Source organism: Panthera uncia (assembly GCF_023721935.1).
Source record: "Panthera uncia isolate 11264 chromosome B2 unlocalized genomic scaffold, Puncia_PCG_1.0 HiC_scaffold_24, whole genome shotgun sequence".
In the NCBI taxonomy this organism is placed as follows: domain Eukaryota; kingdom Metazoa; phylum Chordata; class Mammalia; order Carnivora; family Felidae; genus Panthera; species Panthera uncia.
The window spans coordinates 81069365-81084162 of record NW_026057580.1 but is presented as its reverse complement, the minus strand read 5'-3'; the positions used below and the strand labels follow the sequence as shown (position 1 = coordinate 81084162).

General features: G+C 35.6%; 1 protein-coding gene and 1 non-coding gene across 4 annotated transcripts in view; both read right to left on the bottom strand.

Annotated features, from left to right (window-relative positions):
- Window positions 1-14798, bottom strand: part of NKAIN2 (sodium/potassium transporting ATPase interacting 2) — a 981572-nt gene that overhangs the window by 300205 nt on the left and 666569 nt on the right. The gene's annotated exons all lie outside the window — the stretch shown is intronic.
- On the bottom strand, window positions 3430-3514 carry LOC125939211 (small nucleolar RNA SNORD116). Its single transcript, XR_007462964.1, has one exon. It is a non-coding gene; the product is annotated as a small nucleolar RNA SNORD116 (small nucleolar RNA).

Below are 14798 nucleotides of genomic sequence, written 5' to 3'. Positions count from 1 at the left end.
CAGTTAGAGAAAGAGCCTGCAGAAATGTTGGGGGGGAAGGCCAAAATAGCTTGAAAAATGCCTTGGGTGATTTGAACATGCGCTCCACCCACTTGCACCTACAGTGCTTCCCTGTGGATTTTGAGTCACTATTGCAGAGGGTGAAAACAGAATGAAAATTATATTTTATGTTAAAAGAGCATCCAAAGTTATGCCTCTCTTTTTTGGATTTAAAAACGTTTGACAGATTCAATATGGTGATAGAACTTAGTCACTTACAAAAAGGCAGATCATTTACCATCCTGAACATTGTGCTGGCCTTTGAACACATTTTCCAGCCTAGTCGTAGTTCCCAATTAAAGAACTGTCTCAGCATGGAATTATTTCAGCAAAAGCTTCCTCTTTTTACACAAAACTAAAATTCTTGTGCCACAATTACAAATGTCAATTTGATGGAAGAGGTTCTGGTGTTAAAATATATTTGATGCCTTTTTCCTAGTCAGCTTTATAACATATTTTCATTTAAATACATTGAATTTGTTAGACCAGCTACACAGCTCTCCATATCGAAGAGGGTCAAATGCCACTTGAACTTCAAGGATACATTAGGAAAGTGAAATAAGGCAGAGTATTCCACACTACGCTCACTGAATATAAAATATAGATAAGCACAAGCATTTTTGGCTCAAACATGAAATGGGATTTCTTTTAGTTTTTATTTCTCTAATACATATTTCAGAACTCTTTGGTATAGGATTCATTTTCAGCTTAGATTTAATTGTCACCTTGTATTCTGAAATGTAACGATATAGTTTAGAGATGGGTTTGTTAAACTTTTTTTTTTCCATTTCCATGATCAATCAGAACTACCAGGGTTGGAAATCACTGTCAGTGAGCAAGTCCTTTGGAATATGCTCATCCTGTAGTGAAATATATCTATATAAAGGACATGCAAATATCATTGCCTCAGCTGCAACTTCAAATATCTGGATCCTCTGAGTCCCTCTGATGTTAACTAAACATGGTAAATTAGCTTATATTTTCCAGAGTCAACTCATATGCCTAAAATCACTTACCTTGTAATAGCCTGAAGTAAAGGAAGTTTCGACCACTGGGTTTCAAACCTTCTTTTGATTGCAACCCCAGTACAAAAGATTTAATGCACGTTGTAGATATTCATTCTCGCTTTTGCTATGTGCAATTCCTGCTGATACTTTCAATTCAATTCCCTTCAATTCCTTTTTTTTTCTGTTCTAATAAAATGAGGCATAGTTGATTATTTAAAAAATGACTGACTTGTGCTTAAAATAATTTAAAATGTTCATGTTTTAAATTTTAGAATTCACCGTTGAAAAATAATAATATGAGTATGCTGGCAATGGGTTATTCTTTTGCCATTTATTTGTATTAAAATATCACTGAAAGAACTTTAAAGTACTTTATAATCATTACAAAATAAAAGTTAAAGCCAAGTTTTTTCAAATAATGCGCCATCATTCTCTCACAGTGGCATTGGAAATCAGTCCAAGTATGAAAAGGAAAAATATATAAAGCATTACAAATATTGTCAAAGTATAATTTTAATAAAGTTAAAAGACATCATTCCTAGGCAAAAATATAGTGAGCACCCATCAAAGTCTGTTTACTTCATTAATGAGGGAACTGGGAAAATAGTAATGTTGGCTCAGAGAAGGATAGGAGAAACTGGTACAGACACATACACATACACATACACTGCTTTATAGTGTGTGTGTGTGTGTGTGTGTGTATAAAGAATTATATATAAAGAGTATATATAATATATGAAAAGAATATATATATTTATATATCTTCATATCTATAAGGGATGCTGGAATAGCTTGCTAATTTAAATATAAAATAGGTTAATGTTCTACAGAGCAATAATACCACAACCTCTATGATTCTATTAGAATCATTTATGCCTCTACTGCACAAAAATCACTATTTATCAATCTTCTCAAATTAATGTGTAATTTATAAAGCCTGTGCCCTAATCAGTAGCAAATAGTAAATCAAACAAAATTATCTTCCCATTTAGAGTGTCAAATATATCTCAGTCAGAAAGTTCTGCTATGACATTGAAAGGGCATACAGAAATCTGTTAACATAATTTCTGAGACTTAGACTATTGTTCTTAAGAATATGAAATGTTCGTTGGCAATAACTAAATCAGATTTATTTTGTGTCTTCAGCCCCTAGGTCAGTGACTGGTCTATAGTAGGTATTTGATGAATACTTCTTTAGCAAAGAACTACGAATTCATATAGGAAAAAAGGGGACTTCTGATCGCATAAAACTCTGCAGAAGGACCTTTGAATATTAGTGTACTCCTTTCTATTTAATAATATTTTTATCTATGCCGACTGCTTCACTCACCAAGTCCTTATTTTGTGAAAATTCTTGCATGACTCTATAGTGTGTAAGTAGAAAATATTTTAGGATACTTTTAGGCTATTTTCAACTCAGCACAAGTAACCTTATCACTCTTATTTACATTATGAAAAAAAGAGCATGCCAAACAGAAATCATAGCCTTAAGGTCTCTATGAATATATGTGGAGGAGCTTTTTCCAAGGTATTTTCTGAAAGTGGCAGTCTTGAGTTGAATCCTTGTAATTTTCCTTTTAGATTTTGCTTGACTGGTTGCTTTTTTGGGCAGGGTTATAGAACTCAATGTAATGTACAAGCACTAGTTAAAAGCTGTAATTGATTAAGCGCCTTATTAAAATCAGTAACAAGACAACCTATGTAGGAATGTGCAACATCTCTATGTGGAAAACTTTAACACTGAAAAAATAGAAAGACATACTATTTTCTTGGATAGAAAGATGTAACATTATAAAGGTGTTGTCTGTCCTGAAATTAATCCATACATTTAATGCATTCTAATAACACCATATTTTTTTCAAATGCAGGCAAGATGATTATAAAATTCCTTTACAAAAATAAGAAGCAAGAATTGCCAGGAAAATTGGGGAAAAGACTAGTAAGACATTAAAACATTTTATAATGCCCTAGCAGAAATTAAAACATTTTATAATGCCCAAATCGTACAAAGAATGGTGATGCAGGTGAACAGATAAACAGATCAATGTAACCACACATAAAGTCCATACAAGACTAAAGTCTGAGATTCAGGGAACATGTCAAATCAGTACCAAATCAGTACCAACTTCTGAAAAAATTTGGTTAGATCTACATGTCATATCTTTAACAACAAGTATCAAAAATTTACGTATAACAAATAGCCCATAAACGTACTAGCTGAAATTAGACTTTTCCCTATAATGTTAGAGTAAGTAAGGTCAAAGCATGAAACATAATTCAGAAAACATTTACAAATTTGATAGCATGACAAGTTACACATTTCTGTAAGTGGGAGATTTGCATATGCATATAGTTCTCTCAAAATGTACAAAGTATATCTGAAAGAATTCACAATAAACTAGTGAGTTCTCACTCAAGTTTGTGCAGCTTTAAAAGAATGCAGTTGAGGAGGGAGTCATCATCAACCTGGCTTATTTCTTTTAACATAATGTCCTCAAGCTTCACCCATGTTGTAACATAGATCAGCATTCCCTTCCTTTTTAATAATATTCCACTGAATGCATAGATCAAATTTTGTTTATCCATTCATCTGTTAGTGGACATTGGGTTGTTTCCACCCTTAGGAAATTATGAATTATGCTTCCACGAACATAGGTGTACAGATACCTGTTTGAGATCCTGATTTTAATTCTTTGGGGTATATTCAGAAGTGGAATTGCTGGATCATAGGGTAGTTCAGTGGCTGCAAGACATTAAGTGAGTGGTATGGAGACCTTTCACCATATATCCATTCATTCTTTAAATCACTTATGATTGCATCTTTAATCTGCAGTGTAACCAAGACAACTCAGGTCTGAAAGAAAAACTTCCTTCTTAGCACGCTGCTATGCAACACCCTCTTTCAAGCTGCCTGTTGGTGTCTTTACACATAGTTACAAAGGTTTCCTCCTCTTTACATTATATGCCCTATTCTAACCTACATAACCAGATGAAGAAGGAATGAAGAATATTCCTACAGGTGAGCTATCCCAGAGGTGGGAGCTCATGGCATTTTCAGGAGTTAAAATTATAGGGAAGGGAATGGTGGAAGAAAAAGATGGAGAGGTGGGTCACGACAGGGAGGGCTCTATAATCTCTGTCAAGGGGACTAGGAACTGTAGAGGGTCACTGAAGGGGGAATGCAGTCATCTGGTCTGCATTTTAGAGAGATAGCTCTGGCTATAGTGTAGAAAACTGATTGTTTGAAGGGGATGGGGAGGCAGCAATTCCAGAGGCAGTGAGGGGCTGCTGGGAAGTGGACTGTACATATGCTATAGTATAGCAGATTTTTATAAAGTCTGTTTCATTAACACCTTGAAACAGTTTTCCTTTCATTTTTCATCACAGCTAATTAGAGCTCACTGATTTGCTGCACACTATGAGGCAGAACTGTTCTAACACTATTTCATATATTTCATTTGTACCTTGCAGTAACCTCATGGCATTGATAACATTCCTATCCCCATTTGATGGATTAAAAACTGTCACTGAGGTTCAGGACCATGCCCAAGTTCATATGGTAACTGATGGAAATGGAGTGTGAACAAGCACTTGGGTCCAGAACTACCGCTCGGCTGCAGTGGTTCCCTGTGGCCCCAGGACTCCAGTGATGACACTTGAATGTCTTCTCTGATTCCCATGATTTTCAATTTCAACCCAACCAACCACACTTCGTCCAGAGTTCTGTGCATAAACACCACTTTCATCACCTTGCTTGTTTGCCTTGTATTGTAGAGTGGCTCCCTCCTGCTCATCCTGAAGTTTTCTTTACTTATTTAGCGTCTGTCCTATGCCCCAATCTTTGTTTATGGATGGGCTTCTTAGTCCTTTAGGTATATTCAAATTCAAATTCCCCAACAAGGGTCCCCATTTTCATGAAATTATGAAAATTAGACTTATTGTCTAAAGTTTTGGGTGGCTCAGTTGCTTTAGCATCCTACTCTTGATTTTGGCTCAGGTCATGATCTCAGGGTTTGTGAGTTTGAGCCCCATGTTTGGGCTCTGTAATGACAGCTCAGAGCCTGCTTGGGATTCTCTCCGTTTCCTTCTCTCTTTCTGCCCCTCCCCTGCCTGCATTCTCTTTCTCAAAATACAACGAAACTAAACTAAACTAAACTTAAATTAAATTAAATTAAAAAGTATGCTATTCCATTTCTCACCAACTAAAGTACTCAATATTAAACACTCCAGAATGTAATTATATATTATCTTGATTTAAGTTGTGTACATTAGTCCCATTTCCCTCTTTTAGAGTTTTTAAAATTAGTATCTCTGTCTAGCTTCTTTGTATTCACTTCAGCCCTTAGTGCAACCTGGAAACCAGACATGCAGTAGGAAGTCAGAACATACCCACTTAACTGAAATGCCTTTCCTTATGAGCTATTGTTAGATTGATATTTCCCAAACTTGGCTCCCAACTCCTTCTACGAAAACAGGTCTCTTTATATTTGGGGAAAAATTAGTTAAACATATTTAAGCAAGTTTTTCAGGAACTTTCATATGCTAATAATGAAGTGGCAGAATAAATTGTATTTGGTTTCACCACAGGCCTCCCTCGCCTTTGGTAAAGCATGATATAAAAATAGCAATAAGGATTAGTAACATTTATTGCATGTGGACTTTATTTCTGATACTGTGTTAAGCCTTTGCCATGCATCATCTCATTGACTACTGTTTTTATCTCATGGAATACTACTACTTTCAGAAGGATAGCTTGGAAGAAGCTCATTCCAACACATTCATAAAGAACTCAGGTTGTAATTTTTATTTGCATACTCTTTTTTGTCCAAGTCCAACTAAGTAGAATATGGAGAATCATCAATGGCACCACATTTGAAAACAGAGTATATTTTTAAACAAGTTGCAGTGTTGGGAATTCTTGGCTCAGACAGTCATTCTTCCTTCCATATATATAATGCCATATAAATCCTTCCCAGATCTTTGGATATGATCACAAAGACTTTTAAATCTAACTGAGACCAAGAGTCCTTCCATTTTTTAACCTTCTTTATCCTCTGGGATAACAAAGACTTGTGAAAGGGCACAAAGGTTGTCTTCAGGCTTCAGCTGAGCTGTCCACCTTTCATTGACCGTCAAAACTATTGGCTCTAATAAATGTGAGTTGGCCTATGTTTCTGAGATGAGCTGTTCAGAAGATAATATAGTCTTCATTTAGCCAAAAACACAAGATAAATCATATAGGTGGGATAACAGTAAGGGGAAAATAATGTCATTGACTTGGAATTTAATAATTTGCCAATGTTTAACTTTTCTTAAAAGTCTAGAAGAACTATGTAGGGTATGAAATTCTCTTAACTTGAATTTTTTCTGTTTTATCTTTACATGGGTACAACAAGATCCAAAGTTTCCAGTCTATTAGGGGCATATATTTACCTGTAAAGATGGAGAGCCAAAAATTTTAAAAGGGTTCAGAAATATGGTGAATCTGTTGGTGACGAGGATAACAAAAATGTTACATCTAAAAGCATTTGTAGCAGGCATCCAATTCAATCTCTTTTTATGTGAAGATTTTATTTAGTGACATGACAAATTAGTAGGCAAGATATGCCGTTTATCCAGTGGCCTTTTAATAACTATCTGTTTGGGCAGACTTTACTGGATGACGAAGTGATTTTAAAATAAATATTCATTACCAAAAATGTCCTAAATACTACCCATGATATGTAAAACACAAGGCTTTCTGACTGCAAGTAACACTGACATACAGCAAAAAAAGAGTACAAGAATGGATAAGATAATCTCAGCCATGACAGAAAAATATTTCCCTAAGAAGACATTCAGATTCTCTGTGATTTTTATCATGATGAAAACTTTATGTTTTCACCATTACAGCACTAAGTTAACTGTGATCTATATTTTTTACAATGTATATATCTGCTTCTATGCACTTTTGAGGGTTCTGTCATGTTCCAACCAATATAATCATTCCCTTTTCTGGGTCACCATGTTGAGATGTTGTATAGGTTCTACCATTCAGAATAGTCCTACTCCTGCCTCTCTAGGAGAGATATGTTTTTGAGATTTCATGACATGTGACTATAATGAAAGTGGTATTAGATTTCCTATTTGTTTTCTTCTCATAACAGCTTTTGCCTGGTTTTTTTTTCATTTGTTTGTTGTAATTGGTGTAATTCAGTGGTCATTTAGTATAACTCATTTACAATTAGTAAAAGCTACTATCAAGTGCAACACAAAGTATGCTTAATGAAGAATTCAACATGTTTTTGCAAGAAGTTTGTAAAAACTTCAGGATGATTATTAGCCAATTATCAAGGTGAGAATTGGGACAATCAATAAATAAGAAGTGCCTACTGTATACCAGATCTCCATATACCTTATGAAAAACAGGGTACCAGGAAATAAAACAGTGAAACAATCTTTCTGTAGACCAACAACTAGCATGCCAAGTGCTCACTGAGCTCTGTGCTTCAGTTTTGTTAGTTTTTACAGTATGTCCATGCTCACATCTGCCCCATCCTTTCCTGCCAGGTCCCTTTCTTTGCAAATGGGCAACAGCATGTCTATACTCTGAGGGCTCTAGACTGAGAATACAATTCAATCTGCTTGCTTGGCTACAATGATTCATGCATGGCCAACCTTTCCACTTCGTCCCTCTGCCATACATCACCTAACATGCAGTAAGGTCACCTGACACACTCAATATTGTATGAATAAATAAATGACTTCTTTGAAACTTTCACCTACTTCAAGCTTTCTTCTCCTTTTAGGTTTCTGAAAAATGGAAGGTGTATTTTTTTTTATTTTTTTAATGTTTATTTATTATTGAGAGACAGAGAGACACAGAACATGAACAGGGGAGGGGTAGAGAGAGGGGAGATAGAGTCTGAAGTAGGCTCCAGGCTCTGAACTGTCAGCACAGAGCCCGACGTGGGGCTCAAACTCATAAACCGTGAGATCATGACCTAAGCTGAAGTCGGATGCTTAACCGACTGAGCCATCCAGGCGCTCCTGAATGGGAAGGTGTATTATCCATCCTGCCCTACTTTACTATATATTCTCCCTGAACAGTTTATATGGCCACTTGGTTGGGTTAGGGAGAAAAGAATTTAGTAACAGACATTCTGACTATTTCTTATACATAAATTTAGAGATGCACAATTTTCCCTTAGTGTGGGGACAAACATCTTTAAAACAGAATGCTGAAGATTTTAAAAATACCTTTATATTTTTCTTTTTCAGGACTAAATATAAAATTATGAAATTTAAAATAGGAATATATTATTAAAATTTGGCTTAATTACTAGTGTTATCTGTTTCTTTCTTTTTTCAACTTTGAGGCACGGTAGCAATAAGAAAAGAAAATATTTGGAAGAAATAGTATATAGCTTACAGTAAATGTTGAGAATTTTACTTTATATAAACCATATGTCCTATCTCAAGACAATTATTTTTCTAACTCTTTAGCATTGTATTTCAAACCAAACTTGTTACACCTTTTTGTTACTGAATTCTAGGAAAAAAGTGCCAGACATTAATATCTCAGCTGGAACAATCAAGACCACATATTATTGAGGTTTCTTATTAAAAGTGGCATTTTCATTAAAATCCCCTTCTTTGCCGTGAAAAGCCATGATGATATATTATCTATTTTCAACAAATGTGCTGCAGAAAGTGCCTAGGAGGTAATAACACAGTTTAAGGGAAAAAAATTAAATATGATGGCTAGCCAAATGCAATTTACACATTTGTGGGTTTTTTTGTGGCAAGTCATACATCTTGTAAAAAGGCATGCACCTGAGGCATGAATAGAGGAAAAAAAAACAGTTTGTAATATTACAAAAATCAAAATACATCAAGAAGAGTTGCACTAAATCCAGATATTTTAGTTCACAAAAATCCTAAAGCAGAACCAAATGAATCTTAAATGATACCTTTTTATCTTTCTTTCAGGTAAAAACCTGTTAGTTTTTACTCTCCTGTCCCTAAGGTGTGTCCCTGGAGGTATTCTCCCTTCCTCCCTCTGATCCTGCAGGAGTGGCTATGAGCCTTCCAGCTGCAGTGAAGGGGCGGAGCTAGGATCCAACAGGTCACTCTCCTTGAGGGTAGCACAGTGAGCCCAGATACTAGGTGGAAAACACAATGTTGTCATTTACAAGCTTTTGGACTCTGTAGCAATCATCTCATCTCTCTGTGCCTCATTTTATTCTGCTGTAAAAAGAATGAGGAAAGTGAAAACACGTCTACACACTCATCTTTCCAAAATAACCCACTGATATTCTAGTGTCCACCTACTCTTTCCATACTTTAAATACAATGGCCACAACCACAACAAAGAGGTGATACCTACCTATTCCCCAAGCAGCATCCCTAGTTTTCCAGCTCCATGATGTGTTGCCACAGCTCCTGTCTCATCTCCACTTCTAAATTCTCATCATTTTCAAAGTCCAGCTAGGAAGCTACTGCGCTGTGGCACCTTCTAAACCTCCCACACACTGCTCTGCGCTGGAAATGATTGCATGCTTTGAAAAATTCTCCCCGTATGTGATCTATAACTCACTGAAACACTTATCCTTTTCTACCTCGCAATCATGCACATGTTTTTATCTCTCTGCTGCATTATAGGTTCTCTGAGGGCAGTGCCATGACTTATTAATCTTTATATCTTCTGTGGTAACTACCATAGCCTTGCCGGTAGCAGGAATTTAATTAATGTTTATTGTGTCAATGAATATAAAAAAAAGGTTATCTATACTATTTTATTCCGTAGGAAGATAAGATGATATAAGATCAGAGATGTGAAAGCCTTGGGAGCGTAAAAGTTTTATTGAAATGAAAGGCTTGATGGCTGGAATACTATACAGGCACATTTGACAAGGGAATAAAAATCCTTGAGGGTTATTCACAACTGACAGAACTCTGAGCTGTGACTTGGCTATTAAGGAAATTCCTGGGCTACAAGTGTAGCTTTATGAAAAATTGAGATAACATACTCGGAGAACACTGGAGGAAGTAAAATGCCAAAGAGAACAGCTTTTTCAGAGCTGTCAAGACATCTTAATTTGTTTTTGTGCAGAGAGACTTGTCAAACTGCCACTAACTATCTGGCCTCCTTGTCACAGCAAAGTTTCTATACGTTGTGCCAACTTCACTTTCTTCATAGCCAAAAAATTTCACCAAAGCGTGACAGAGCCATTGCACGCCAACTGCACGCTGAAGTTGTCCATGGTTTGACGCCATCCCTGCTGCAAAGTCAGAGTAATTAGGGACGGATTCTGAAATGCTGAGGCCGACCTTTTGGTATGAAGGCCTAAGCCAGGTAGAAGGTCACAATAGTTCTCAGAGGTGTCATCTCTTGGAATCGTTCAAAATTTGCTTTATTTGGAAAGAATCAATGTAAAGAGATTGAGATTACAAAGGATAAGCAACCAAGACCTTGTTTCTTGAGGTGTGGTCTGCAGATTAGCAGCCTTGACAACACCCTAGGACTACTTAGAAATGCAGGTTCTCAGGCCACTGTCCACCGATACTTAATGAAACTATGCATTTTTAAATAATTTTTTAGAGAGAGAGTGTGTGAGTGGGGTGGCGGGGAGGGGGCAGAGGGAGAGAGAGAGAGAATCTTAAGCATGCTCCACACTCAGCACAGAGCCCATCTTGGGGCTTGATCCCAAGACCCTGGGATCATGACCTGAGCTGAAATTAAGAGTCAAATGCCCAGCCGAATGAGCCACCCAAAAATCCCAATGAGACAATACATTTTAATAAGATCCTAGGTGATTCATAATCACATTAGACTTTGAGAGGCACTGCTCTAAGGCAAGAGATAGTCAAAGAAGAACAGCAACAATTTTTGTATGGTTACAAAAGTTTTTAAAAATATAGAAGCAAAATTTCCCATTCGATTAATCAAATTAAGATTTTTTTTTAACTTTTTAATGTTTACTTACATTTTAGAAAGGGTGAGAGATAGGTATAAAGTGTGTGTGACCAGCGGAGTGGCAGAGAGAAAGGGAAACATAGAATCCGAAGCAGGCTCCAGGCTCCGAGCTGTCTGCACAGAGCCCTACGCGGGGATCGAACCCACAAGAGATCATGACCTGAGCTGAAGTTGGACACTTAACCGACTGAGCCATCCAGGTGCCCCAATGAAGATATTTTTAATAAAAAAATACCTTTCAAAACTAAAGAAAATAAAGTTGTATAATTAAGATGGAAACAAAGGGGGAAATAAACCCTGACCTTAAGATACTGCTTATGATAATCAATGTACTTCCTTTCCAAATGTTGTCATCTGGATACAGAATTAATGAAAATATATAAGTACTTGTTCAGAAAACCCCAAGTTAATCATTAGATATGGTGGCTTCCTGCTTCTTTCTAGTCATTTGTAGTTAATAGGCATTTATTATAACATCATCATAAAGCTTAGAATTAACCAATGACTAGAGAATATTACTAACATTGCAAGTATAGAGAAATATTTAAAATCCTAAGAACAATATTTTCCATAATATTAGTAAGAACAAAAGGTTTTGGAAAAATATTCACATGATGATTTCTCTACTTTTTTATTTTACTAATGCTAATGCTAATTTTCATTTTTTCCTGAAGAAAGTTCAAACATGGATTGCAAAATCAGGTTTTCCCTCAATCAAAGCAACACTCATAAGAATAAATATGTGTCTACTTAAAACATACAAAAGACTTTTAGAATCAAATGACTTTTAGGTACTCACATTGTGTTGTTTGGAGTTCAGTTCAAAATTAAATATATTTTTGACTCTTCGTTATATATTGACTTAAGTGGAATTCATGAGTCACTTCATTATAATTTATCTGTCATTGTTTTAGATATATTTACAGAGATTTACACATTAGTTTATCAAATTGCACATGTGGTATTCTCCCAACAATTATCATACTAAGTTCATAAGAATCCTTACTAAAAGGCCACAGATTTAATAAAAGCCATGTATTCACATTTTAAAATGCAATGTAATTTTTTTTTAAATTAGAATCTTTTTATACTTGAAATATTGCTCCTTATATTTAAAGGTGCTTGTCAATATTCTTGTGAATTTGAATGAGTATATTTAAAAAGATTCAATGTTAGTGCTAATACAGAGGAGTATATTTTGAGTTATTCACTTAATAAACTTTCATTTAGCAACTGATAGGTGATAGGCATAATCCACAGCTTTAAGAATAGACAATATTCTTAAAGACAATAAGATAATATTCCTCATCTCATGGAGCTCAGTCTTGTAGGGAAGAAAGACAGCTAAAGCAATGTGATACCAGGCATTCTACATTATAAGAGACATAATAGAATAAGTGTTAACCATGATGGAGTTTGCTGTCTAAGGACTGGTCTGTAGAAATCAGAAAAGTTGTGATGGGGTGGATTTTGTATAAGTAGAGACTGAGACTGGGATTCTTGACAAAGTGATTTCTAGAAAGAGTGTTCTCAGGAAGGGGAGGATGGGGGAAACAGAATAGGAGAAGGGAAAGCTAAGTATGGATGTGGTCTCATCAGAAGAAAAGTTTCAACCTGGTTTGGGGTGGGCAGTGGGGGGGGGCTTTTATGTTGGTTCCCCCTAGAAACAAGAAGATGTATCAACCAATCAGTGTTGGTGGGGGAGGCAGTGGAAAGGCTCTCTCTAGGAGGATTCATAGGATTGGTAATATTGGAGTTTATCAGGGGGAAAAAAGAAGACCAATCCAGCATAGGAGACAGTATAAGGTGGAGAGATGCAGAGATGTGAAATAATACTCCCTATATGTAATGGTCAAGGGATTTCTAAGAAGTACAGAGAAAAGATCATTCCAACTGACAATTAGCTATTAACTATAGAAATTAGTTCATGTAATGTTAGCAGACTAAACCCAGAGGACATGCTTCTTGATCATTATCAGTCAATTATATGATAGCACGTCTAATATGGTTTGAATGTTCATGACAAAACCTATTTCAATTTATATTACTCTGAATCCACAGGAGTATTTCCCAACTGAGATAATGCTCAAAGTGTATTTCTTCTTATTATCATTTATATAATGCAGAAATAACTCTATGACATTTCTATAGGTTAAACTTGTCACATTCCCTGACTTATTTAATTCATCTGTAGGCTTAATGTGTGCCAAGCATTGTATTTAGGATAAATATGTTTTTATGTATTTCTGATTTAGCTCATTATGCTTTAATAAAGTCCCACTGTAATAAAATAATGTGTGATAGATTCAATCCTCCTTCGAATATTCCTAATAATAATAGCTAATATTTCACGAGTGCTTTTACTGTGTGCTAGGAATAGTGCTAAATGTCTTACATTTATTTTCTAATTTAATCACTACAATAACCCTGTAAATTGTTACCATAATTAACTCCATTTTATTGATGAAGAAATAGGCTGGCTGAGGCTAGTGTCTTGCCTGAACTCATCCACCTGGTGTACAAGTCTGTCTTTTTATCACCATGGTGTGCTGTTCCCAAGAAGCCAGAAGAACTAAATTTCACAAATTGACCAGAAGCAAAAATTTTCAGTACGTTTGTTTTATTCACATTGATCTTGTTGGAAGTTTCAAGTTACAGTTGATGTACATGTGTGGGTATGGGTGTGTGTATAAGTGTGTATACATGTGGGTGTGGGTGTTAAAAAATATTTCTTAAACTATTTAAATCTGGCATCAGTGAAATAAGGTTATTTTACACTAAACATAACATAGGTTGTAAGGAAAACCTATTGGAAGGATCAAAAGGATCATATATAATAAATTAATTAAAAATCTAGGATGCAGACAAAAGCATAATACCAAGACATATGAACAAACATATTGTTTACCAATTAAAATTATCTAGCTAGCCCTCAGAAATTTGATTTCCATCCCAATGACTCTAATGAAACAATTCTCTTGGAGATAAACCTACCACACAACAGTAGTATGAAGATCATGAAAATGTATTAAAATATTTCATGAGCTACAAATGTTAGTAATAGGTTAGTGATATAATCAAATCCAAAGGGTTTTTCTTCACCTTCATTCTCTTATATTTTTACTGATGTGTGTCTTATTCTCTTTTTAATCCATCATTACCATTGGCTTCCATGGTCCCCAGACACCATGACTATTGCTACTACTTCTTATTGTATTTAATCTATGTTCTGGAGGACTTTCTCAGGCAACCATAAGCATGTCCTTATGCAGATGTTCTTTAACATTTTAAGTGTACTGGCTACAACCAAAGTGTTCAACTCATTCTGACTTTGACATATTATCTCTAATCTCAATGACAGAATTTATTGCTTGCATGTTTTGGAATTGAGAATGTCTCTATCATATCAACTTATCTAGTAATTCGCAAATCTTAGATTTATTGGTATTGCTGAACATTCTCTTCAAAGATGGTTACAGGCTACATATAAATCATTATCCACATCTGTGATTATTCTTTTAGGACATGTTATTAGTTGTGGAAGCACAAGGTACAAAAGCTTTACAGGCCCTTGATTAATTTCCAAATTGTTTTCTTTTTAATTTAGTTTATTTATTTTGAGAGAGAGAAAGAAAGAACAGGAGAGAGACAGAGAGAGGGAGAGAGGGAATCCCAAGCAGGCTCTGTGCTGCCAGTGCAGAGCCCAATGGGGGGCTCCATCTCACAAATCATGAGATCACAACCAGACCTGAAACCAAGGGTCAGGTGCTCAACTGGCTGAGCCTCCCAGGTGT